General features: G+C 42.4%; 2 pseudogenes; one reads left to right on the forward strand and one right to left on the reverse strand.

The window, feature by feature from the left end:
- Nucleotides 1–9,881: 9,881 nt before the first annotated feature.
- On the forward strand, nucleotides 9,882–13,956 carry LOC147421634 (uncharacterized; annotated as a pseudogene).
- Nucleotides 13,957–15,932: 1,976 nt separating this feature from the next.
- LOC147421635 (uncharacterized) lies at nucleotides 15,933–19,656 on the reverse strand (annotated as a pseudogene).
- Nucleotides 19,657–26,580: the final 6,924 nt, after the last annotated feature.

Raw genomic sequence — 26,580 nt, forward strand, 5'->3', positions numbered from 1 at the left:
TCACGTGGATGCAACTCCTCCTCGCCATCCAGCTTCGACAACCCCTGCCTTTGTACGCACGTAGGCAAACAAGGGCGACAAAGAGGAAACCAGTGTTGGGGCATTCCACAAGTGCAAGACCTCTATTCTCATGTGTCATGTGGTCTAGACGACCTGCAAAGCTTTAATGCCAATTGCACTGCCAAACTTTGCCGACTACACGGCCATGTGAAAGGGGTGAGCTGAAGCGGCCAGCTGAGCAGATGATTTGGCATTTCCAAGATCAATATGCCCTGTGTACGGTTGTCTCTGAGCAAACCAAGCAAACAGAGATCTATTTTCATTTGCACAACCTCAAAAGTTCTCTAATTGCACACGCTTCTCTCGCGTGCCAATTCAAAAGGGGTTCCAAACTACCCATCTCCACTGCATATGGGTATGGAAAAAAGGATTTCATCATTTCGACTGAGAAAGGGAGAAGGTTGGAAACACTTGCATGCGAGGGAGATTGAAGGAGGAGATGATGGCTATGAGTGATACTAGGGCATGCATTGATCTGCGTGTGCATGGACGTACGCTTGGAGAGATGGAGCTGAGTGCAAAGCCATGGATTGACAGACGGCCTCACTTGAATTCAGGATTGGCCTCACTGCCACTTTAGCTTTGGATTCTCGCTTGAAGCCTTGGAAGTTGGAATGTGATAGTTGGACCTCAAGTGTCAACCTCAATTAACAAGTTTGAGATAGAGTCACGCTGAACCTGAACATCAACCTTGAGTTCAAGCTAAATCATACATCATTGGACTTGAACCTCAACCTTAGCCTCTAGCTTGAGCAAGAGAATCAAAATTTGGACTTCAAGACCATCATGGATAAAGATGTCTACAAACATATAGCATGGTTCTGTAAGTTTGTGTAAACTCGATACTCAAAATTTTTGTATTATTTTTGTAGAATGGAAACTATAGCCACATGGTGGGAAACTATGCATGATTGACAAGCAAGTGCAATGTTAGTTTCAAGAATGCTCAAGACCAAAGAGTAGCTAGGTAAAATGTGTAGATCCTAGGGCCAAAAGGTTATCACAGTCTAGAACAACATACGGCCTTGAAAATACAAAGTGGAGCTTGAAATAAATTTGTGCATCATTGGTGCACATACATTTATAAAGACAAGACTTCAACAAAAAATATGGGTATATCATTCATCTGAGTTCGTTATTCAAACACCAAACTAGGTACCTCTGGGTACATTATTTTAACACAAATCTTCATTCAAGAGCTTTAGGGAAACACCAAATGCATCCTTTTTTTGGCAAATCACACAAAATACATCCTACATCGATGTTGAAACAAGAAAATTTACTCTTTTTTTGTGCATATTTCCTCAAATTCCCAAATATGTTCTCCCCTGAAGCTACTCTCTTGAGCTCCTTGTAGTTAGCTAGCAAAAGGTTGAGACTTAATCTTTGGTTTTAATCCCCACCTCCATATAATAGTGTAGTCTAGGAGGCAAGCCTCTTTAACTCATTGTGAATACCAGCACATGCTTGATACTTCTCTTTTAGGCCCAAACATAAGCTTGAGCTTCACTTGCATGTGGCTACAAAGGGCAACCAGAGAACAACACCTTTAGGCTCGAACTTAAGTTCGAGCCTAGCTTCATGACATCCTTGTGGATACCAAGGACATAGAATAATATCTTTAGGCTCGAACTTAATTTCAAGACTCAACTGCATATGCTAGTGTAGGCTAGCCTCATGACATTATTGTGGTTACCAATGGCAAGAGACTTGAACTAAGTTCAAGATTTGCCTGTAGCAATATCGTGCACGGCTAGCCTCATGACATCGTTCAGGCTACTACTAAGAGCACAGAGAAACACCTAGCTATCAATAGAAAGAGGCTACCATGCAAGGCTAACCTCATGACATCCTTGAGGCTACTACTAAGGGCATAGAACAACACCTTTAGGCTGAACCTTAAGTTCAAGCCTTACCTACATATGCTAGTATAGCATTGAGGTGCAAGGCTAGCCTCATGACATCCTTTGGGCTATTGAGGGTATAGATTAACACATTTACAATCAAACTTTAGTTCGAGTCTCAACTGCATATGCCAGTGTAACAACATTGTGCAAAGATAGCCTCATGAAATCCTTGTGGCTACCAATGGAAAGAGGCTTGAGCTTAAGTTCGAGCCTTGCCTACGTATGCTAGTGTAGCACTACTATGCAAGGCCACAACTTCATGGCATCCTTGTGGCTATCAATGGCAAGAGACTTGAACTTAAGTTTGAGCCTTTCCTACATATGATGTGCAAGGCCATAGCCTCATGGAATCCTTGTGGCTACCAAGGGCATGGAACAACACCTTTAGGCTTGAACTTAAATTTTAAGCTTCATTAGCTGCTAGTGTAGCAATAGGGTGCTAGGCTAGCCTCATGAAACCCTTGTGTCTACCAAGGATACAGAAGAACACCTTTAGGTTTGAACTCAATTTCGAGCCTCGAGTGAATATGCTAGTGTAGCTAGCACTAGGGTGCAAAGCTAGTCTCATGATATCCTTGTGGCTACCAAGGGAAGTATGCCAATACAACACTATCATGTAAAGCTAGCCTCATGACATCATTGTGGCTACCAAGGGCATAGAACAACACCTATAATTTTGAGCCTCAAGTGCATATTCTATTATATGGCTAGCATCTATAGCAAGGGCCTCATGATATCCGTGTGGATACCAAGGGCAAGAGACTCGAACTTAAGCTCAATCCTCATATGTATATGTTAGTGTAGCAGGAGGTGTAGCACTATTGTGCAAGGCCATAGCCTCATGGAATCCTTGTGGCTACCAAGCACATAGAACAACATCTTTAGGCTCGAACTTAAGTTTGAGCCTCATCGGAATATGCGAGTGTAGCACTAGGGTGCAAGGCTAGCCTCATGACACCCGTGTGGCTACCAAGGGCATAGAAGAACACCTTTAGGCTCAAACTTAAGTTTGAGCCTCAGCTGCATATGCTATTGTAGCACTAGGGTGAAAAGCTAGCCTCATGATGTCCTTGTTGCTACCAAGGGAAATATGCTAGTACAACACTATCATGTAAGGCTAGTCTCATGACATCGTTGTGGCTACCAAGGGCAAAGAACAACACCTTTAAGTTTGAGCCTCAAGTGCATATGCTAATATATGGCTAGCATCTAAGGCAAGGGCCTCATGATGTCCTTGTGGCTACCCAGGGTAAGAGTCTCAAACTTAAGCTTGATCCTTATATGTATATATTAGTGTAGCACTATTATGCAAGGCCATAGCCTCATGGAATCCTTGTGGCTACCAAGCGCATGGAACAACACCTTTAGGTTCGAACTTAAGTTTAAGCCTCATTAGCTAGTGTAGCAATAGGGTGCAAGGCTAGCCTCATGACACCCGTGTGTCTATAAAGGGATCTGAAAAACACCTTTAAGCTCAAACTTATAAAATTTGAACCTCCAGTGCATATGCTAGTGTAGCACTAGGGTACAAATCTAGTCTCATGATATCCTTGTGGCTACCAAGGGCAATATGTCAGTACAACACTATCATGTAAGTCTAGTCTCTCTCTCTCTCTCTCTCTCACACACACACACACACACACTCTCTCTCTCTCTCTCTCTATATGCGAGACAGGACGTTGGGGCACTGGCGAGGAGTGTCATTGACTTTGCACCTTATGCCCTTGTCAAGTGCGAGAGAGTGAGTACCACACACTACTTGAGTGCTCAGCTTTTGACCACATTAGGTCCTCTTTTCCCCATATATTCAGCCATGATCTCTCCCCACATACCTTCCTCTCCCAACCACGATGTGGACTCTCTATTGCGACACTCATTTCAGCCATTTTTGAGCATTGAGAGTCACTTATGAACTCCACTCACACCACGTGACATGTTCATTTGGTCCCATAGGTCATATTTGACCTCCCACGATGATAATAGAACTATCTATCTATCTCTCTCTCTCTCTCTCTCTCTCTCTCTCTCTCTCTCTCACACACACACACACACACACACACACACACACACACACACACACACACACACACACACACACACACACACATGCGTGTGTGCGGCTATGGATGCCTAGGGCTCTTTGGAAAAATGCCAAGCAAATGCATGCATGAAGAAGGGGCTCCAAGTTGCACTCATATTGGAGAGTTGGATGCCAATTTGGCAACATATGTTAGTGCTCATTGCTTGAGAATTTTTTAAGTTCCATATGAAGTACTATAGAAGTTGAAGGCAATATGTGAACTTTTGTAGAAAGAAACAAGGAGTTTTGAAGGGCCACTCGCCTTCAAAAAGAAAAATTGAGCCACCCTTTAATTGGCTTTTAAAAGAGAAAGTAAAGTTTGCCTTCAAAAGGAAAAGTACAGCCAACCTATTTTTTTAACTTCAAAGGTTGAAAGTTGAAGGTTAAAAAGATTTATAGGCTCCAAACATCAGAGAAATGAGACAAGCAGAGCGAGCGACTCTCTGGCTTTGAAAATTTTAAGCTGCATTATGTATAGTATATATATAGATATTTTTGTTAAGTCATTGCGAAAAGCTATTTGGAATGACTTTAGATGAGTCCCTCAGTTGCATTATGTCAAAGAATCTTCATAAAACATTAAATATGGTAGATAAGAACCTTTAAAATGGCCATATGATGTGGTGCCACATCACATACTTTCAAAATGACATATTTATCCTTTAAAAATTTTGATTGAAAATCTTCCCAATCAAAAGTGTTGCAATTTGCTATAGTATAAGCCTAATTGTGTCGTGCGAGACTCACTAAGATAATCTGACTACTCCATCATAAGAAGTGATAGGTGAGCTTTTAAAAAGTTAAATGTGGGAATTAGGGTTGCAACAATGCACATACGGGTTGGTGACACAATGGAGAATGTATTAATTAGTGTGTGAATATAAGATAAGATAGACCTAGAGTGATAGGCATAGATACAAAGCATGGACAGGAAGTCTTCTTAGTGAGGGAAAAAGTGTCCCGACAATCCTAAGTGTGTCCACACATATCACTACCATATACATGGTAGAAGACGGGCCTTGGGAGTGATGCCGTGAGAGCTGGCACATAAAGTATAGGGAAGTGACATCCCCTATGCACATGTAATTAGTACACAAAGGGAAGTAAGTCCAAAGATTTATGAAATCCTTCAAACTTCTCAAATGGCAACGACTTAATGAACAGATCTACAAGGTTGTCTTGTGTCAGCACATAAGCCAGGTTGATCTCTCAAGATAATATCTCTCCTTGACGTAGTGGTAATGCATCTCAATGTGCTTTGTGCAAGCATGAAATCTCAATTGATGGTTCCTTGCAAATCCCAATGTACCGTGACTATCAGTGTGGATAAGAGTGTTAAACTCTTTTCCAAGACTCATATCTAAGTTTCAAATCAACCCTAATAGTTATGAGTCCACACGCACTCAAACGTAGTAGCTATGAAAGTTTCCCCATACTCTGTCCCACAACTAGAGGTGGCCACAATAGGTTACTACTTGCTCAACTATGATATGCATGAGCTATCAATAGTATGAAACAAAACCCACTCATGGACACTCATGGTGTCATAGAAACCAACCCAATCTGAGTAAAAAAAGGGATGTAAATATGGTGGCAATGATTCCCCCTCGATAAAATAACCTCAGATGTAGTGTGCCACTTAAGTAGCAAAAGATCATCTTAATTGCCTTACAATGCTAAGATCTTGGGTTACACACAAATTTGCTCACTTGTGAGATTGAAAACTAATTTATATGCGGCCTTCTAGTGCATACATACATAAATGAGGCAACCAATAGTTTTTTGGTAGAGGGTAGCATCCATAGTATCTCTAGTATCATGTAGACTTCACTTGAGTGGTAATTGGCTTGCAATCTTCAAGTAATTTACTTTCTAAGTTTGCACAACTTTGCCTGACATAATGCAATACCCTCAATACAATATTTAAACTAAGTGCCCAAATCTCTTATTTCACTTACACAACAATGATAAGATATACATCATCTTCACATTTAACATATAAAGTGCTCTTGGTTTTGACTATTTTAAAATCCACATGCGGTCAAATGATTATCATCCCATCTAGAATAAGCTACCAATACACAAGTGAAACAAATAGTAGTCATACAACAAATGTGCACCAAAAGTTTCTTGATAATCAATACCTTTTGCAACAAGCCTTTCCTTGTAGCAATCAATACTACCTATTTCATCTTACAAACCCACTTTGTACCAATGGCATTCTTCCCAAGAGGAAAATCAACCAAGTATTGTTCTTCACAAGTACATCATGTTCATATTGTATAGCAGCCATCCAATTCTTTGAATTTTGTGTTTCATCAAACTTGAGAGCTTCATCCTCATCACACATACTTGGCACAACCAAAGCATAATAATTTTATGAACAAGAAGTATGATGAGAACCCGAACGAGGTACATATAAACAAAGGTGCATCCAATTTACTGTCACGCAAAGTATGCACCAACCATTTTGGAACTCCTCTTGCTTCCTTATTTTGAACCCTACCCTCATCTAGTGCATCATTTACATTTGCATAAAACATAGGTGGATTAGTGACATCACTTGAAACATACATATACTAAATATTTTAACTTACATTTATATTCCCATCATTGAAAAGAGGCAACAAGGTAGCAAAAATTTTCTATGATCTTACACCTATCTCTTTAGTACATGACACCAAGGGTTGAACTTCATCGTCCACAAAAACATCTGAAGTAGTCAATATATGTTTCATTTACTGATGATATAACTTATAACCCTTGCTTTCAACATTATAACTAGCAAAGATACATTTGAAAACCTTATCATTCAATTTCTCGTGCTATTGTTGGGGCACTAGAGCTTAAGCCAAGCAATTAGAACCACGCAGGTGACCAATAGATGGTTTCTTATCATGTCATGCCCCATATGAAGTCATGGACTACAAAGCTTTGATGCAACACATATTAAGTACATGGGAAATACACATGACAACCATTACCCAAAAACTATGTGGAAAATCTTGGCTTTTGACCATACATTGTGCCATCTCCAGAAGTAACTTGTTTTCTCTTTCAACAATACCATTTTGTTGAGGTGTATAAGACACTATATATCGGTGTTTTATCCCTCGAAAAACAAAAAATGCATCAAATTCTTTTGACATATACTCCCCCCTTGATAAGATAAGAGGATGTCTACAATATAATTGAATAGCTTCAAAACTACTTGAAGCATGTAAACACTTTGAAAGTGAAGATACCCATGTATGCCATGAGTACTCATCAATGAAAGTCATGAATTACAAATATTACTACTAGGAGAAGTGTGCATCGAGCCACAAACATCATTGTGAACAAACTGTAGCTTGCAACAAGAAGCTTATACTAAACCACCTTTTGGAAATCTAGAGTGTTTTCCAAAATAAAATCTTCATAAACATGTTTAGATTGTGCCTCCAAAGGGGACAATAAGGCAACCTGGTAAAAGTCTATAATTGTATTTGCAAATTTTTCCATAGTCGTCACAAGAATTGAGCTTGTACAACCCAAAAGACAAGGTACTTGATGCCACGAGTGAATGATTGGGAATGACTTGACCTGCAATAATAAATTGCTCATTGATATCTTTGATACATGATTTTTTATTCTAACTGCTTACTTAAGTATGTTATTCCCGCCTCATTGCGACTTGCATACAATCCAACTAGAATATCTCAAGCTTGTTTTGTTCTTTTGGTTGAACCACAGTGAGGAATAATAGTATGCTTGATAAATAGAACAATCAATGCTGCATGCACATGTGCATCTCTACTATCCCAGCGAGCTTGTCTAGCTATAGGTAAAACATGAGTAGTAGGAGAAAACCTGCTATTATGTGCAAGATCCTCCATATAACATGGGCATACATCAAAACCTTCAATAGTGTTTTGAACACGCTTGGGAACAAGTATATACTGCTTCATATAAGCCCACAATGAATATTTTTCTCCATCCAATTCTCATTAGTAGACAACATCTTGAAAATGTTGTTACTCTCATAGTGAAAGACAGAGCCTAATGTAAATTGTGAGTTTTTTCAAAAACAAAGATTAAGGGCCATGTCAGCTCATATGAAATTTCCACCAGTTGGCATTTATCGAATTTCCTTCCCTAAGTATACAACCAAATGTAAGGCTGAAGGGGTAATAGAAAACAAGGGTGATGTTCAAGGCATTCGTTGAGAACTGGTTTCGAGATGGTGCTTGAGAGTGAGGAGAGTGCAATAGCATGTGGTCCATCTATACTATCTATAGGGGGGGAGGGATTATGGCCCTCACCCCAACCACGTGGAAGCATTTTTTGCATCTTGCTAGCTTCAGGCAGTACATTTTGAGCCAAGGTTTGGGAAACATTTTGTGTGAATCCGACTTTGGAACCTTTTCACACGCACATGAGCACACTAGCTCTAAATTTGTGAGGTTTCACACTAAAAATCTCATGTTGTAAAACAAGGTGAAGACCTCACGATGGCCTCAAGAAGGCATCATTTTTTCCTCTAATAAATGATTATTAGAACACATTTGACATGTTAATGGACCTTGTGTTCATGAAAAATGTGTCTCAGCTCAATATTGTGCCATTTTCAATTTCAAAAATGTCAATTGAGAGTAAGGGGAAAAGGAGAATTTTTGTCCCAAAATAGATAAAAATAATATAAAAACTTGAAAAATAAATCAAAATTTTAAAAATTCCTCTTAGCAAATTCAAGAAAAGGAGTTTTATATGTCTGAAAAAATGATATTTCTTGATCACTTTAATGGAGGGAGAGAGAGATGCATGAGTACACACACACATGCTCATTTTTATAATGAAAATATTCAAATGAATATAGTAAGGTATGAAATGACTTGAAATGTCACCTAGAAAAGTTAATGTGAGGGTGACCATTTGCTGGTGAAAGAATTGCACGTTTTTCTCTACCAATTCCCTATGGCCTTCTTGACCAAAAACAATTCATAATTTGAACCAGCTTGAGAACCTTCTTGCCCAAATTTGAGACGTCCATTTTTCATTTTGAACAGGTTTATGATAAAGCGAACCTATCTTTTCCCAAGCCTTGATTGAGTCATAGCCTCATCCCTATATCACACGGGCATGGTCAAATGGGATCAATGGTGGAGGAGGAAAAGGCGACGCGCGTCAATTATGGACCGTCAGATTTGAGGTTGCCCCGAATTTACAAATTTGCCCCGAATTTACTAATCGGCCCATATTTACAATATGACATACTCAAATCGCCTATATTTCAACGTACGCATGAGGGTGTAGTGGTTAGTGCACATGGCTCATGGTGGGAAGGTCGGGGGTTCGAGACATGGGGTGCGGATCGACCCGAATTTACAAGCCTGCCCAAATTTACTTTTCTTCCCGAATTTACCAAACATCTCGAATTTACCAAATGCGCATCCGACGGCCCAGATCACCTTAGCCGTCGATCCCACTTGAGCATGCCCGTGCGAGATAGTGTGGAGCGAGTCCCAGGCCCAGGGTACTCAATCAAAGGACCCAGGGTAATCGTAAGATATTGAGTGATATGACTAAATGTGACCTATGCTCGCTCACACGCACACCCTCAGCACTAAGGGGCACGGGAGCTTTAAGGAAGCTCAGGCGGTGGGATCAAGGGCGCGGAAGTGGGGCGCGGTGATTGATGGCATCGGGGCGCTACACGTGGCAAAAAAAAGTAAACTTGGACGGGTTTTGGTAAACGGGGGCGTCGGGAGGTAAACTCGGACGGGAGGGTGACGTGGACAAGAAACGTGGAGCGAATGGGCTGAGGTGGAGTCCCAGGTGGCAAATGGTGGGCCAACATGGCATTACTTTCATGCGGGCATCCCGTTTTCAAATTTGCCCTCGCGGGAATGCAGGGTAATCAGAGATAATCAGAGGTGAGATGAGAGCAGGAGAAGGGGAGGTTGGTATCTGAGACACTAATTAGATGAAGACTCTGTAGGAGATTGGAAGATCAAAGGCAGCATGGATTTGAACCAGGTAGTGTGTGTGTGTGTGTGTGTGTGTGTGTGTGTGTGTGTGTGTGTGTGTGTGTGTGTGTGTGTGAGAGAGAGAGAGAGAGAGAGAGAGAGAGAGAGAGAGAGAGAGAGAGAGAGAGAGAGAGAGAGAGAGAGAGAGAGAGAGAGAGAGAGAGAGAGACAGAGATGTTGTGTATTAGATGCCTCCCATCGATGTAATCGAAGACCGGCCATTGAGTGGATATTTCAATGGTGAAACAACGACTGAAGGAGAATCGTCAGATGACTGGCCAATCAACGAGGAGAATGTCATGGATTACTGGCCACAGAACAATGGAGCTAGTCCCAGCTCAGTCGCATGTTGGCATTCACAATGCTCTTGGGTTGCCTTAGATCCGTCTTCATACACATCAAAAACATTTTTCTCCTTCGACGAGATGACATACTCCTTAATGGCCAAAGATTTGGGAGGGACAGAGACCATGTCACTAGCAATGCTTCAAGCGATCGATGTTCGGGGATTGTTTGATTTAAAGAAGTGGAATAGGATGAAAGACTCCTTGATGCTTTGTCCAGGTATAGGGCTGGAAATAGGCTGCGTGCACTTGAAATCTACTGGCCTAAAGGTTGCCTTTATGGAAGATTGGGCACATATTGTTCATGCAGCCCATTGCCCTTTGACACATGACAATCATCTTGGAGTGGTTTCCACTCTCAAGGCCGTCCAGAAGGAATGGTGTACAGACAAGAGACAACATGGGTTGCCTCTTGATTACATAAAAGACTCAATCACTGCATGTGGATTCTTACTAAAAGAGAAGATTATTGATTGTGATGTAGCTGCGATGTCTATTAGTAGCACAACCGCAAATTGCCCAACCTCTTCAATCGAGACAACAACATCTCAAGTCGAGCAACAGTTGACAAGAATCATGATAAAGCATCACACACGGCTGGTCCTAGTCAAATCTTCAAAGAGGCATAGAGCATATAAGTGGCTACAAGAATACATTTGCCATCGAGGTGGAAGCATAGATCGGAGAGGTGCGGATAAGCGGCGACAACGAAAGTCAAAGAGGTGTGGGTGCCTATTTAGGCTGGTGGTCCAACACTATCATGATGGTGATAGGGTGACTATCACAATCCATGGCGATCACACCGGGCACATACCTGGCTCACGTGCTAACCTTTACCACTTGCCAGTGCATTCAATTGTAGTTGCATGCTGTATGGATGATTTGTTTGATGTTGGGATGTGCCGCCATGTCGCCAAAATGTCGATCTCCAAGGAAAGGTTTCACATGGCAAATGCATCTGAGCTGGATCGTGTAATCTACAGATTTTTTATGATACCAAAAGAGGTGCAAATGCTATTTCATCAAATGCGCACTCGTGGTACTTAGCTTGCCATTGGAATTTCTAAGAAGCCTTTTCTCTGCTGAGTTTTGATAGCATTTGATCCAACATTTTTTTTGACTGTAGGTAGCTCTGTAGGTACTGAATGGGGTGCGATGCTTGCCGAGGCTCTACGTTTGCAAGAATTGAAGAAGGTAATACTACATTCTCAACTTCTTAAGCTGGATGGGTGAGCATGCATCCTCAAGTATACTTCTCGTATGGACAGGTAATCTTTGTGCAGCCTTACAGTCCCCAAAACCTTGATGAGAACAAGCGGCCATTCATCCTCCTCATTCAAGACGAGTGGATGCTACAAGTCGCTCTTCGTTTCTCTCATCGGAACTCATGGGCCGTGGATAGCACTTTCAAGACAAACATTTATGGTCTACCGCTCTATGGTGCAGTCTTGCCAAACCAAAACGGCATAGGGATTCCGATATGGCTGATGTTATGCAACAATGATGTGGGTACCAGCCAGGAAAAGGTGGCCCTAGAGCTCACGTTCAAGATGATCTTTGCAAGGTTAGGTGACGTTTGGCCCGCAGCCATTGTCATTGATAAGAGCCAACAAGAGCTCGAGGCCATCCTCAAGGTTGTGGATCAAGATTCTTTTTGTTGGAGAGAGGACGAGGATGGAAGGCGGCAACAAGTCGCATGCAAAGTTTTTCTATGCTGGTTTCATGTCAAGAAGGCATGGGTTGAGAACCTATTGCCCCAGGTAGCTGGTCATTTCTTTGATGTGTTCTTTGTGTCAGCTCATGTCTACAAATTGACTGTCGTACTCACATGGCGTTGTTGTGCATAGGTCCCTAAGGACAAGCGCGATGATGTGTACAATTGCATGTCAAATTTGATGCATGCAACAAGTGAGGATATATTTGATGCAAGGTGCGATGAGCTATTGCAGGTGTATCAGGCACATGAAAATATTCGACGGTATGTATCCACTGGCTGGTGTGGCAGCACATGCATGTGGCGAAGCCGTTGGCCAAGATTCGGTCGTCTATTTCAGCATGGGAATGTGGATACTACAAACTTGGTTGAGCGATTATGTCAATATGTCAAGTATACCTTGCTAAATGCACAGATAAACAGGTCTCTGTCGGTCTTGTTGAATGCATTGGTGGGCGATTCAGTGCATGGGACATATATTGGGGGAACACTTCTCGAATTATTCAAGCAAAAGCAGGAGATTGGTAAGAGCGGTTCTCTTTCGCTTGAGAGTATGCCTTTGCTGTTGCCAAATGTTGAGCTCATGTTGTTTCAATTTGACAACTTTTCAACTGATTCTGAGAGTTTTAGTCATTTTGGATCAAGCAAGCAACATACAGCCAAGCTAGCAGCAGGCGAATCGATTCTTAAATGATTTGAAGCAGATCCAAGCACCCTCGAAGTGATAGAGGAAGGACACATGCGATTCAAAGTCCTTAGCACTACTTCGGCCTCAAACTGGTATCATGTGAGCATGCAATCCAACTACTGCGATTGTGCGGATTGGGGATCAGAATGTAAGCATCTATATGGCCTTCGACTGATAATTGAGAGGCACTTTCCTCATCTTCACGAAGTTCTCCCCATCGTAGATAGCGTTCAAGCTTTGAGCCATGTGGACCTACAACCCATAGTTGGAGCAGGGGAAGATAATATAGCACTAGAGCATGACAATTTCGATGTAGCTGAGACAGTTGTCAACAACATAGACAATGAGATTGGTAGCTGCATCTATGACATGAGAAGCATGTTGCAGAGTCTAGAAGAGCAGTTGGTGCAATGTGATAGCTCTTTGAAGCCAGCCATACTAATGCAACTAAATATTTCACGAAATAGTCTCGCCGCCTTGATCATCCCAAAGAAGATTGAGCTACCAACAAAGGGCTCGATCAAGCAAGTACAAGCTTCCCAGCAAGGAACAAGTTCTCGAGGCCGACCTGCCACCATCTAAAGGTCCAACTACTGGTGTTTTGCGACACAAGCATCAGCGTGGACGGAGTCGAGTCCGCTTTCAAAGAAAGCCTCGAATACATTGTACTCACTGTTGCAGCAAAACTCTCATGCTCAATCCATTGGAGAGCATTTCATGCCATACATGCCATGCCCTCCTTCCGTTATTGCTCAAACATGCCCCAGGTGGAGCAGAGTCGAGCTTGCTTAATCGTCATGTCACCCTCTTTGGTGAGAGCATCCAAAAAGGGATGATTGTCTGTTGCAAAGCTGGCGAGGTTCCCACAGAAGAGAGAAGATTCACAATCTGCTTGCTTGATGGGTCAATACTCGAGGCAGTCCTTGCATCCCAGCAACGAATGGTTCTCTCTACATGAGAGACATGTAGCTTTTTTCTCCCTTATGCAATCTGCTGGGCTGATTTGATTACCAGTTTGTGAGTGTTCGGCAGGCACTTGTGAGCCCATTTGCAACTATCTTTGGACTGATTGGGTGGGTTGTTTTGGGAGCAAGCTGTGAGCTGATTCCATATGCAGACTTCCAATATGTTTGGTTGATGACTATTTACCTTGTTTAGGCTATTAGGCCGATCTTTTTGGATGGCATCTTGCTTGATCGTGCGTGAGCGTTACAGCTGGGTTTCGAAAAGTTATTCTGCCAATGTGACTCATGAGCTCATTTCAGCTACCAACTTGATGCATTTCTCCTGTAAATTGTGTACGATCTCTATGGACTACGACTGCTCTAAGTGGATGGCATTGAAACTGACCTTTTGTGAGAGTCATGGATGGGTTGTTGCTAAATGTATGTCTTGTTTTGCCAGCCAATTTTTCTTATCCGATTGTGTACGATCTCTGAGCACTAGGGCTGCCCTAATTGGATGGCATTGAGGCTGATCTGATTTCTCAGCTGATTTCACTTGCAAACATGTAGCGTTTTTGGTATCTGAGTATTTACAGTTTTTGGTATCCGAAGCATCAATGGCATTTATGGCATCCAACAATTTACAGTTTCTGTGGTTGATTTCCTTTTTGATTTTTTGATGTTTTCTGGATTCTTGCCATACATGCAAGTGAGTTGTTTTGCCGCCCATATATGAGGTGTGTGCCGCACCAGAGATCAAGACATTTACGGTCACCGACTATTTACGTTACTGGGGATGGAAGGTTGATGTTTTGTTTGACCATTCTTGGGCACTGCGGCTGGTTTCCCACTAGATTTGGTGAGCATTATGGCATGTTTGAAGCCGGTTCATGCTTAAGAGGCTGGAGAAAGTGAATGCTTACTGCAGTGACTTATGTTGGGCAGCATAGACCCTTGCAAAGAGTGGCTCCTTCGTATACTTTCACCGTATTTTGACCATTCAAGGTGCAAGTTTTGAGATGTTTTTCTGTTAGGCTTTGTGTCATAACCATGTAGTGAATAATGCCTTTGCATTTATATGATGCATTTTTCACTCACCAATGTCGAGATGAACTTTGTGCTGCATCATGGGCTTGTAGCACTAACATCTTGGCGACGAACTTCACTCCTTGGTTGCACTATTCGTATGTATAATCAATATTCGTATGTATAATCTGGCCATGCATTTGTTTGATTGGTCAGGTGACAATTTAATCCATTGAACAAAATAAATACTCTGCCAATGCACACAAATACTATGTATCATCCTTTAAGTTTGCAACCACAATGTGCCTACATGGTATGCCAACAAAGGGTTGTCAGTTTGTCATTTTTAATACAAGCACCTTTGCTTTTCCGAGGATACATAAATCTACCAAAGATAAATTTGGAAGTTAAGAGCTGCTATTCTCTATGAGCAATCAGATTATCAAAACATTACAAAGAGAGAGGGAGAGTTTCAATCGTTGACATTCTGACAAGAAAGAGATTCCAACAAATGTACACAAAACTTAGCTACGACGAGCTTAAAATGTGTTCAACCTGTTTGCTAAATCTGAAGCAAAGAAAATCCATATGTGTAAACTCAACAAACACCCCACTTGGATTACAATAAAGGCTATGACAATGTCACCCTCTCACCACTCATGGAGCTTCTCAACACCCACAACGCAATCCGAGCCAACAACCACCCTTAAAGAGATATAAAAATAGAATATATGCATGCTCCAAACACCTTAGCAATACTAACAACCACCAATAACATCTCACCACAACACCTAAGACGGGTCATTTCAGCTGATTCAACTTAACCACATTCATGAATGGTACCAACACATACCACAACCCATAATGAGCAATTGTAAATTGACAAAATAACAACACTACAACCGATCAATTGACAATGAGATTGAAACGTAAGGCTGATCATTACGTAGACTTAATTAAAACATCCAAAGGGTGTGCTACATTGCGCATAAATGCGTAGCTAGGTAAGCCATCCACAAAAAAAAAATTCACTTAGATCCGCTCAAAACGAAAGGTTCAAAATCCATAAAGTACACCGTTGTATAAGTATAGTGTCAATTGAGTTCATATGCTGGATATGCTCCCAAAACACCAGCCCCCGAGCGTACTATTGCTCATGCGTCTCTAGACCTCCGCCAAACAACATAAGCACCAATCATGCAGCTGCACCCTCAGAGTGCATACGTCCACGTCCTCGAACCAATCCTTTGTAAGCCAATGTCGCCCAGGCCTGTCTTCCAATACACCTGCAATCAGTTCCCTGCTGAACATTGCCGTATGTTAGTCCATGCAATGACCCTCCCTAACAACCTGTCGACACTATTGCACAATGTAGCATGATCTCACCTCATGATCCTCATGACATAAAATCCGCAATCGATCGCATTTTTCTGCTGAGGCACATCCACAACTTTGAGCTCAATCTCTTCCTTGGAATCAGCCAAAGCACGTCGAATATCGTTGTCATGTACAAATTCTGCCAGGCTTCGAAGGCCACTAAGGCACAGCCATACAAAAAACCAGGTTAGCTGAATTTAATAACATCTGTTGGGCACAACAATCACATGATGAAAACCAACCTTTGCACTTGCTCTAGGCACTCGAAAGGGTTTGTCAAACCCTTGAGGGAATCAAAATGAATCGGATAGTGCTTCTTGCCAGGCAATCGGAGGAGCTTTGCTCCCCTATTCAGGTAGAGAGCAAAAAGAGTCCAGTGATGCCTTCAAGCACACATTGTTAGTGTTACGAATGAGAAGTAGTTTAGAATTCACCATACAAAGCATTATGTCACCGTGAAATACCTGCAAATGACTAGCCAAAAGCAAAAGACCAGCTCTGACATGTCAACACCGCTAAATTGCCGCTGAAGAAAATTGGATAGAATACGTCCCTCCATCGTAAACCAAAGCGAATCGACAAAGTGTACTTTCCTTAGGATGGTCGGAGGCAAGGTGTGCTCCATCCACCTGTGTAAAGATTTCAGTTTCCAGATTAAAACACAGGCAATCCTATATGTGCGTATAGCCATTTACAATGATCAGGGCAAGAGAGAACTTACTGGCCAAACAAGTCAATAGTCCTACTACTGGCCTCGCCACGCAATATGTCAGTTACTAATCGCTGATCTACATTAACTGATAACTTGAACCGATCGGAGGTGAAAGTAATGCATGCAATAGAGCCAAGCCTAACATGCGATAACAATCAAGGCTTAGCATGCAAGTTTTATAGAAGAAGAAGAGGCCCAAAAAACCAGCAAGCAAACAAACAGTAAGAACTGGCTCATGACTTGTACCCACCTGGCAGCTGCGATGTTTCCTCGTGTCGTGACAACCCTACCTCCCCCTTCTTCCATAACTCTTAACTGGCCATTTTGTATGGCAAAATTCAGAGACACATGTGTGGTTGCCGCTGCACCAGGTGGGGATGAGACATCAACAACAACCCGGGTCTTCATTGACGAACAAATTTGCAGCTTTGGTCTATGCTGTTTCACAATTCCCTGCATGGTTAAAAGAAGATTTTATGCCAAATCATTCGAACAAATTTGACACCCTAAACCTGCCAAGAATAACAACCAAATAATGCATGCCACTTCTGCAATTAGGAAGATGTCCCACTACCTCCTTGTGCACAAGATCAACGTTGAGCTTCATGGATGCAAACCGGCTAAATGTATCTATATTTGTAGTAGGCACCTCCTTTGTGTCCACAATCTCAAGAGGCAGTGAGGGCGGTGTATCTCCAAGCCCAAGGGAAGTCGAGTCAGCGGAGTCCTCTTTCGCGTTGCTTGCTCCCCCCTCCTCCTCCCTGCATTCCTCTTTGTCTTCTTGGCCATCTTTATCCTCCTTGATGTCTTCATCCTCCATCCACTCTTAATGTCCAGCCTCTTCACCTTCTCGGTCCGACTGAAAATCATCCGCATCCTCCTCTTCTTCCTCTAGCTCCTTGCCCTTGAAGTTGTCCATGGGCTGGCTATCCTCAATGTCATCCATCATGACATTTAACCAAGGAGGTAAAACCTTGAGCCGCCTCTGCATTCAATCACCAAATAAAACCACAAGTTAGTCCCCCATTGAACCCAGCATGTTCAAATGAATGTAGCCAAAAAACCAGCACCAAATAAAACCACAGGAAGCCTGTAAGAAACAAGCAATTTTACATAAAATGATTTCAATCAAGACGTCGAGAATTAGCTTAAAATCCCTCCGAAAGCCACCGGTAAGCTAGGACAACTACCAACAAACAATGCACTGCCTTGTAAACTAGGACGAAGAAAGCAAACATGCCTCAACCACAAGTAATTAATGCATTGCCTTGTAAACACGGACCAAGAAAGCAAACATGCCTTAACACAAGTAGTCATAGACTTCATCGGGCCTAAATTAGCCATTCAAACGGGATCTAGTGCAATGTGAATCTAAACTGCTCTTAGTAAACTAGGCCTCTTTTGGGCAGAAAATCCACCTTGAACTAGGATGCCACAACAAAGTGGACCATGCAAGCAAACATGCCACAACAAATGTAGTAATAAGCCATGCTGCAATAATATGTAAACTTGGTAGAGTCACCATGATTTTTTCAATAAACTAGGACAACTTCTAGCAAACAATGCACCTTAAGATAAGGTGGGACTAGGCAAGCAAACATGCCATATGCCTCAACTCATTAATGGTAAATGGTTTGCAAGGATAATCTCCAAGGTCATTATGCCTAAATCATCCATTTAACGGGAGAAATCTCAATGTGGACCTAAACACGTCTCAATAAACTAGGACCGCATTCGGGCAAACAATCCACCTTTAAGTGAACTATGACTAACAAAGCAAACATGCAACACCAAATGTAATAATAAAGCATGATGCAATAATATGTAAACTCGAAGGAGTGGCCATGGTACTCACATTCTTTTCATAGCCTTCGTCGATTCGCTGCTGGATGGGATCCATGCGCTCTTTTGAGGACGCGAGGTAGGTTGCCATGTGCTCTTTGACAATCTTCTCAACAAAATCTACCTTTGAGACTCTTCTAAACTCAGGCCTGAGCTTATCCCACTTCTCAGTTGCTCTAAGCGATGAAGGCGCTCTGTTTTTTTCAGATTTAATGCAAACTTCCTATCTCTATCCTCGAAGCGTATCTTCGCTTGCTTGTGCCATTGTGCACTGTCTCTTGCATTTGGCGGTTTTGCTCTTGAGCCCAATTCAGCATTGGAACGCCTACCTCCCTTGCGAAGGGGAATGACCACATCAAGCCCATGCTCTGTCTTTAGATGCCTCTCCATCAGCAATAAAACCAACTCAAAGTGGAACTGCTGAGGGCAATGATCGCTCGCCCGACATTGCCGTGCAAGCCTTCCATCAGGCAAGAAGACCTCAACATATGGCAAGGGTTCAACCATGGCTGAGGATGTACCAATGCCTCTATCTCCTTCTCCCTTCAAAGAATCCATATTGTTTTGCGCTCCGTCGCCCACCGTCTCGACACACGGCTGATCCCTCTTGCCTTCACCAACTTTTTCTTTATCAAGGTTCTTTTCGTTTGCCTTAGCTCTTCCAGTCTTCTTCTCATCCACTTCATTTTCATTCTGATCAGGCTCTTCAAACATGCCTTCCAACTTCTTTCTTAGGCGCGGATTCGCTGATTTTGGTGTCTCCACTTGGGCCATATTGCATGAGCATGGAGAAGGCTGATTCTCCGTTTGCTTTAACTCCTTCTCCCTTAGCCGAGGGCTACAACGAGGAACTTTTACAGGAGAAGCCTCCCCCGTGCCCCTCCCGAGATCTGACCCATGCTTCTTTTCAACTAGCTTCTTTGCCTGCACCTCTTGATGTGGCCTTCTTGGCGCCATAGTTTTTCCTGTGGTGATCACCATACAATGAACGTTTAATTGTAAGAAACACCAACAACCATTCATCATAGCATGGCAACATGCTTGCAAGCACCATAACGGACAAGCAGGACAACTCATGTTGGCAAAAATATGCATGAAGCAGAAGGCATCGGGACACAACTCTCTCTCGCTCTCTCTCTCTCTCTCTCTCTCTCTCTCTCTCTCTCTCTCTCTTCCACACACACACACAAACCTGTTGCCCGGTTCTCTACAAAATTGTTGTTGTCCGTGGGCTCATAGAGAGAGAGAGAGAGAGAGAGAGAGAGAGTGTGTGTGTGTGTGTGTGTGTGTGTGTGTGTGTGTGTGTGTGTGTGTGTGATGCAACATGACAAGCAACAGACGATAAAAACATATTTTCTTGGAGGTGGTTTTGGGGCGATGTCACACACACACACACACACACACACACACACACACACACACACACACACACACACACACATACCTGGTGATCCCGCCTACCGTCTTAATCTGTACCTACGCCACAATCTCCACCTGGCTCCAATCTTCGTCTGTGTAGATTGGTCTAGAGGCCCCAGATGGCTCGTCTAATGCAATGCAGGCCCTCCCCCAGGCCCTCTCGCATCAGCTAGCAGCAAAACTCCCTCTGCTTGAATGCACTAAACGCAATCACTCACCCCCCATCCTCGGGCTTCCATCCGCATGCATGCGACGTACGAGGTATCATGAAGTGCAGGCTGCCCACCTCAACCCACCCCCACCACCATTTGCCACCTGGGACTCCACCTCAGCCCATTCGCGCCACGTTTCCTGTCCACGTCACCCTCCCGTCCGAGTTTACCTCCCGGCGCCCCCGTTTACCAAAACCCGTCCAAGTTTACTTTTTTTTTTGCCACGTGTAGCGCTCGGATGCCATCAATCACCGCGCCCCCACTTTCGCGCCCTTGATCCCACCGCCTGAGCTTCCTTAAAGCTCCCGTGCCCCTTAGTGCTGAGGCACACACACACACACTCTGAGAGAGAGAGAGAGAGAGAGAGAGAGAGAGAGAGAGAGAGAGAGAGAGAGAGAGAGAGAGAGAGAGAGAGAGAGAGAGAGAGAGAGAGAGAGAGAGAGAGAGAGAGAGAGAGAGAGAGAGAGAGAGAGAGAGAGAGAGAGGCCGCCCAACATTTCAAGCGGAGAGAGTCTGTATAAATTGGGGGTGAGCAAGATGGTGCACAACAACAACAATGGTGATGGCGATGTGAAGGATCTTCCTGCCATTTCTCCTCGCGCCATTGTGCCTACCATTTTCTTCTGAGGACGGCACCACATTGCCTTCTTCAAGCAGATTTCCTTTCCATTTCTAAGCCTTTGTTTCGATGGATCCTTGAAGCATTCCCGTGTCTATACCTCACAGGATTTGCGAGCCCCATCGTCTTCCCTTCCTTGGGATGCTGCCCCCTTCACTGGTGGTCACCGAAGGATGTAGTAGCGGCACGTTTCCTTGAACTCACTTCTTAGCATTTTTGTTTTTCCTGCTTTGCGCCCTTTTCTTTGAGTTTCTTTCGGGTATTTTTTAGGAGCAAATCCGTTGTCGTCAACTTGAAGGTAGGTGAATATCCGTTGTTGTCAACTTGAAGGTATGGTAGGCTTCCTGTCTGTGCAAAGGGATGTATGTGTGTGTGTGTGTGTGTGTGTGTGTGTGTGTGTGTGTGTGTGTGTGTGTGTGTGTGTGAGAGAGAGAGAGAGAGAGAGAGAGAGAGAGAGAGAGAGAGAGAGAGAGAGAGAGAGAGAGAGAGAGAGAGAGAGAGAGAGAGAGAGAGAGAGAGAGAGAGAGAGAGAGAGAGAGAGAGCATATTTCTTTGGTTTGAGATGGGCACTCACATTGGTTTTTGTTTTCTTCTTGCAAGTATGAGCTTCTAGGGTTGTCAGAATAACATTATTGGCGATTGGGGCATTGGGCTTGAATTAAGCTCAGCCTTAGCTTCCTGTGCTAACTGATTTGGGCATTCTGGGGAGTGTTGCAACGGCTTTGCAAAGAGATTTTTTTTTTTGAGATAATGACAAAGTGCATGGGCAGGTTTGATGGCTGGGTGTCATCATACATTAGGAAGAGAGTGCCCTTGTTGGAGCACTATGGGAATGTGGTCATGATGTGGGCCAAATAATCTTTGATGTGTTTTTCCTTCTCCTCAAAGGGAAGTTGAAAATTGAGTTATTGCAAGTATGGGCTTCAAGGTTGTTGGAATAACATTATTGGCGATTGGGGCAGTGGGCTTGAAAGAAGCTCAAGAAGTTCATGTTTTTTCTTGGCTGTATAGGGTGGTGTCCCTCTAAATTTTGTGGAGGATAGGAAAATGACACACATGTTAATGACTTTTGCAACATGAATTGTTAATGGCCTACAATCTGATGCTCTCGTTGTAGTTCTGCATTCATTGGCTCTACCATATTGGCTTGCATGTCAACATATCTTGGTATGTTTTTACTTGGGATTGTAGCAGCTATGAGCAACTATATCGATCCTGGCCCCTCCCCCCGACCATGTGGCAGCATTTTGTGCGTTCGACCAGCTTCATGCAGTGCACTCTTGGCAGAGAGAGAGAGAGAGAGAGAGAGAGAGAGAGAGAGAGAGAGAGAGAGAGAGAGAGAGAGAGAGAGAGAGAGAGAGAGAGAGAGAGAGAGAGAGAGAGAGAGAGAGAGAGAGAGAGAGAGAGAGAGAGAGAGAGGTGTCATTGTCAAAGATTTCACCTTCTTGGGAACAGGAGGGTCTTTACAAGCAGTTGCGGGTTCCTCCATGGATCTCTCATTAGCTACAAACACATATGGTAGCGCATATCTTCATCAACACTATCATCATCATCTTCAGTAACAAGATCAACAACAAAAACATCAACAACAATAGAACCTTAATAATCATCAATAGCTAGTACACCAGTAGCATCAAGCTTACCCAAGTCCTGTCTTTGATGCCTCCTTTAGGGAAGGGTTTGCTTAATCTCCAATCTTTGGACCCGTGCAAGTGCTTTTAGTAGTTCAGGCTTAGGGCATTCGGGTGCTTCTTCTTATCAGCAAGAGTATGGCTTGTCATTGTATACATCAAGAGCGCCCAATCCTTCATCTTCATTGACATCAGACCTACCATCTCACCACTTTCATGCTCTCTCACAACTATGGGGAGCTGTGAGAAAGAAACATTATGAACACACAACCCACATGTTGGGGCTGGTCAAAATCTTAACCCATGACCTACATTTTGTAGGTTATTATGGTGGAAGTCATTCTATTAGTGATGTTTGCATCGTGCAAATATCTTCCAGGCAAGGATGGGTGGTTGCAAAACCTCACTGTTCACAATGGTCCTCGATGAGATTCTTGTTTGCAATGTTATCTCATGGAGTGCATTGATTGTAGGATATGTCAGATAGGGTAAGGGCCAAGAAGGTTTTGGTTGTTTTCAGCAGATCCAGAGAGAGGGTGGTGCACTTCTTAGAGCACAACAAATCCTCAACGAGGTTCTTGTTTGCAATGTTGTCTCATGGAGCACATTGGTTGCATTTTGTATGTTACAATGGTGGAAGTCATTCTCTTAGTGATGATTACACCCTGAAAATATCTTCCACGCAAGGATGCTTCTTGTCTGTCACAATGTTGTCTAGTGGAGTGCATTGATGTTAGGATATGTCCAATAGGGTCTGGGTTAAGAAACTCTGGTTGTTTTCACTAGATTGTTAGATGCTCAGCTAACAATAGCTAGAGAAAGAGCATCAAAAGGGATGCCACTCATTTTTTAAGTGAGTTGATTGTGTTAAACCCTTTTGTATTAATCCCGCAAAATCCAAGCCATTGTAATATTTATTGCCAACGAGTCTAAAGGGATTGAGGACCCCCAATTTTGTCATTGTATACAATTTCTAAGCTTTGAATTGAGCTCAAGTAGTTAGGAATTTTTTCTTTGAACCTTTGCTAAGGTATAAGAGCTAACTTTAGTAGTTAAAAACTTAAGTTTTTTGATAATGAAAGTAAGTGTTTGTTGCAGAAGCTCAACGTGAGTCTACTGTTTCTTCAATTCCTTGTATCTCTCTCGTACAATGTTGCATTGCTGTTCTGAGCATACCAACGCGTACGCATGTGTAAGCTCTTCCATTTAACGTAAGTTTATCGCAATGAAAGTATGTTTTTAGTCGTGTTATCTACGAGCTGTTTTTGCTTCCTACACACAATACATGCACCAAAACTGGTTTTGGATCTTAGGAATAAGTAGAGTATGTCTAGAGGAAGCCATAGAGTGCTTCGGGTGCCAAAACCGACCGACCTAAAATGGGTTATTTATCTTATGTGTGATTTTGTTCGAGTGTTAGAAATGACGTTTGAGTACATGAGTGTTAATGATACTCTATTCATGTTAGGCATTAAGTTTCATTGCATTCGGAGTCTCGTAGCTATGCCAAATAATAGGATCAATCTTGCGGTAAGAAAAGTAGCTTTTGATGTCTGACACACATTTGAAACTAAGTTAGGTAAAAGTGGCTTAGACTTGGTCTTTTCGAGGGATTAGCTATCTCTTGTAACCTCTATGCACTAGTTGGGTCAGCTCTGTCTTACGGAGTGACAATTTTTATGTATGTGGTTCTCGCTTTGGTAGCATCGATATGGTGAGGCTTAATAATCGATCGACATTTTGGCATCGTTTTGTCAGGGATGAGACAAGGTAGACTTAAAAAAAAACCCAAAGTATTTAGTTGAATTTTCATTATTTCCTCTAATTTTGGCTAGAGTAATAGAGTTTATGACTTTGTCATGGCTAAGAGGTGCTTGAGAGAAGGGATACTCAGCAAGGACCTTGGGAGCTTTAGTTAGTAGGATGGATCAGGTAGAGGGTCCTTGTGACAAGCTAGTGGCCGGTAAGGGCATCACCTAAGTAGAGAGTAGGGATTTCAGACTAAAGGTTGAACTTTTTACTTTCAGTACTATTTTTTAATGTTCAGTAGAAGAAAGGTAAGTAGAAAAACATCAAGACTACATCTGATCCGAGATGCATTATTTTTTTTTATAAAATTCAAATCTATCTTAAGCGTGCCTAAGATAGACAGAGGGTTTTCTGAGTTTAAAACTAAGAAATTGAATTTGCAAGGTGGTAGATCAACTTGAGTAGATTACTCCTTGTGATTTTGGAAACATTTGGATCACAAAAACACTTTGTCAAGCCTAAAATTGGAAAAAAAAACGCGGACTTCAGAGAAACTCAACAAAGAAAAGTAAAATCATGCTAAAACGTGATATGAGGGTGTGGATAAATCTTAAAATTTGTGGAAAAAATCAATATATGAAGAAAAAAAGTCAAAACGGGTAGATTTTTATCTTAGGTGCACTGAAGATAGAAATCTGTCCAGAGAGGAATTTTTGTCAAAATTTCAACTCACAAGGTCTATCTATATCATAATGCAGCTCCTAAGCAAGTTTCATTAAATTTGGACCTGTGCAAGGGTAAAACCAGTAGGAAAACTAGAAAACCAAGCTACAAGATTAAAAAAAAGTGATAAAACATTGGTGAATTGTCAAAACTTTGTAAAATTCATTGTACAAGCTTGAAATCACCTATAGAAACCAACGTAGGTCACAATTGACAAAAGAAAGTTGAAACTAGGAAGATTTATCTTGGGGGTTCCGAAGATAATCTCTCACCAAAAAAGCAATCATTTTGACACCACGATTGACTTTGGTAAGCTGTGGAGACTCCAGTTGTGTGATAAAAGTTGAAGTAGATCCCACAAATAAGTGCAGCCATTTTAGGCGCGTCTAAGATAAAACTGAGCAAAATTTCATATTTTTTGCATGTAGGGTCTACCGGGCACTGAAAAAAGTAATTTTATGACTTAGGATTGATAAATTGTTGAATCACATACAGCTTTAAGTGTTATTGTGCAGGGAATTGCAACTTTGTGAAGGACAGAAGAGCAAACAACAAAAGCATTGCGTTTGAAATCAAAGACAACCTTCTAGGTTTGAAGTATCAGTTTAATTAAGTTGTGTCAGTCCATATATGAACCTAAGATCCCGGTGAAAGCATGTATAGGTGGTCCAAAATGAGCTCTCTTGGACACTCCTTTTTAAAGTAGTTTTGGAGAACTTTTGAGTCTACATTTGATTTTTGGGGGAGGAAACTCAATGATGAGTAATGAAGATAGGGGGAATTTTAAAAAAAAAAGAGGGCTATGCATTTTTTACCGCCCCCTGTGGTTATTGGACATGTTGGATGTACGAGCACCCCCTTTGTCTCCTTCTCTGCGTGGACACAAAGCATACATGTTTAGGGTATTCTCTGTGCATGGTTTTTACATTGAGCAGAGCGTCTTTCTCTCCTTCTCTGTGCGGTTTTTTTGCAGCACATTCCCTTTCTTTTCTCTGTGCGTGGTTCTCTGCTGTGTGTGCTTAGTTCTCTCTCTCTCTCTCTCTCTCTCTCTCTCTCTCTCTCTCTCTCTCTCTCTCTCTCTCTCTCTCTCTCTCTCTCTGGATGAAGCCTTCTCGCCAGTTAGTTGTGTGAGTGTTTGTGACATGCTTGGTCTTGCTAATGCTTGGGCTCTTCATGATGTGTTTTCATGCATTGAGCTCTTTTTCTTTACGTTTTCTTCATCCGGCTCTGTGCCCACTAGTACATAGTTGTGCAGAGTTTCCTGAGCAGTTCACAGACAACGTCACCATGAAATGCGTTTCGACAGGTCAAGACAGGTGAAACATCTCAGGCCTTGAAATGTTTCCCCCACCAAGTGAAACACAAGCCGTTTCACTAACAACAAGTTATCATGTTCAAAGTCGTTAAACGCACGTTTTGGTCTCACGTTTCACTGTGCTCTCATTTTGGACTGAAATGTTTCGTGGTGAAATGCCGCGTTTCAGGGTGAAACATTTCGGCCTTGAAATGTTTCGCGGTTACGCTGTTC

The sequence above is a fragment of the Adiantum capillus-veneris genome, chromosome 27 (genome assembly GCF_014529385.1).
Source record: "Adiantum capillus-veneris isolate H3 chromosome 27, ASM1452938v2, whole genome shotgun sequence".
Classification (NCBI taxonomy): Eukaryota; Viridiplantae; Streptophyta; class Polypodiopsida; order Polypodiales; family Pteridaceae; genus Adiantum; species Adiantum capillus-veneris.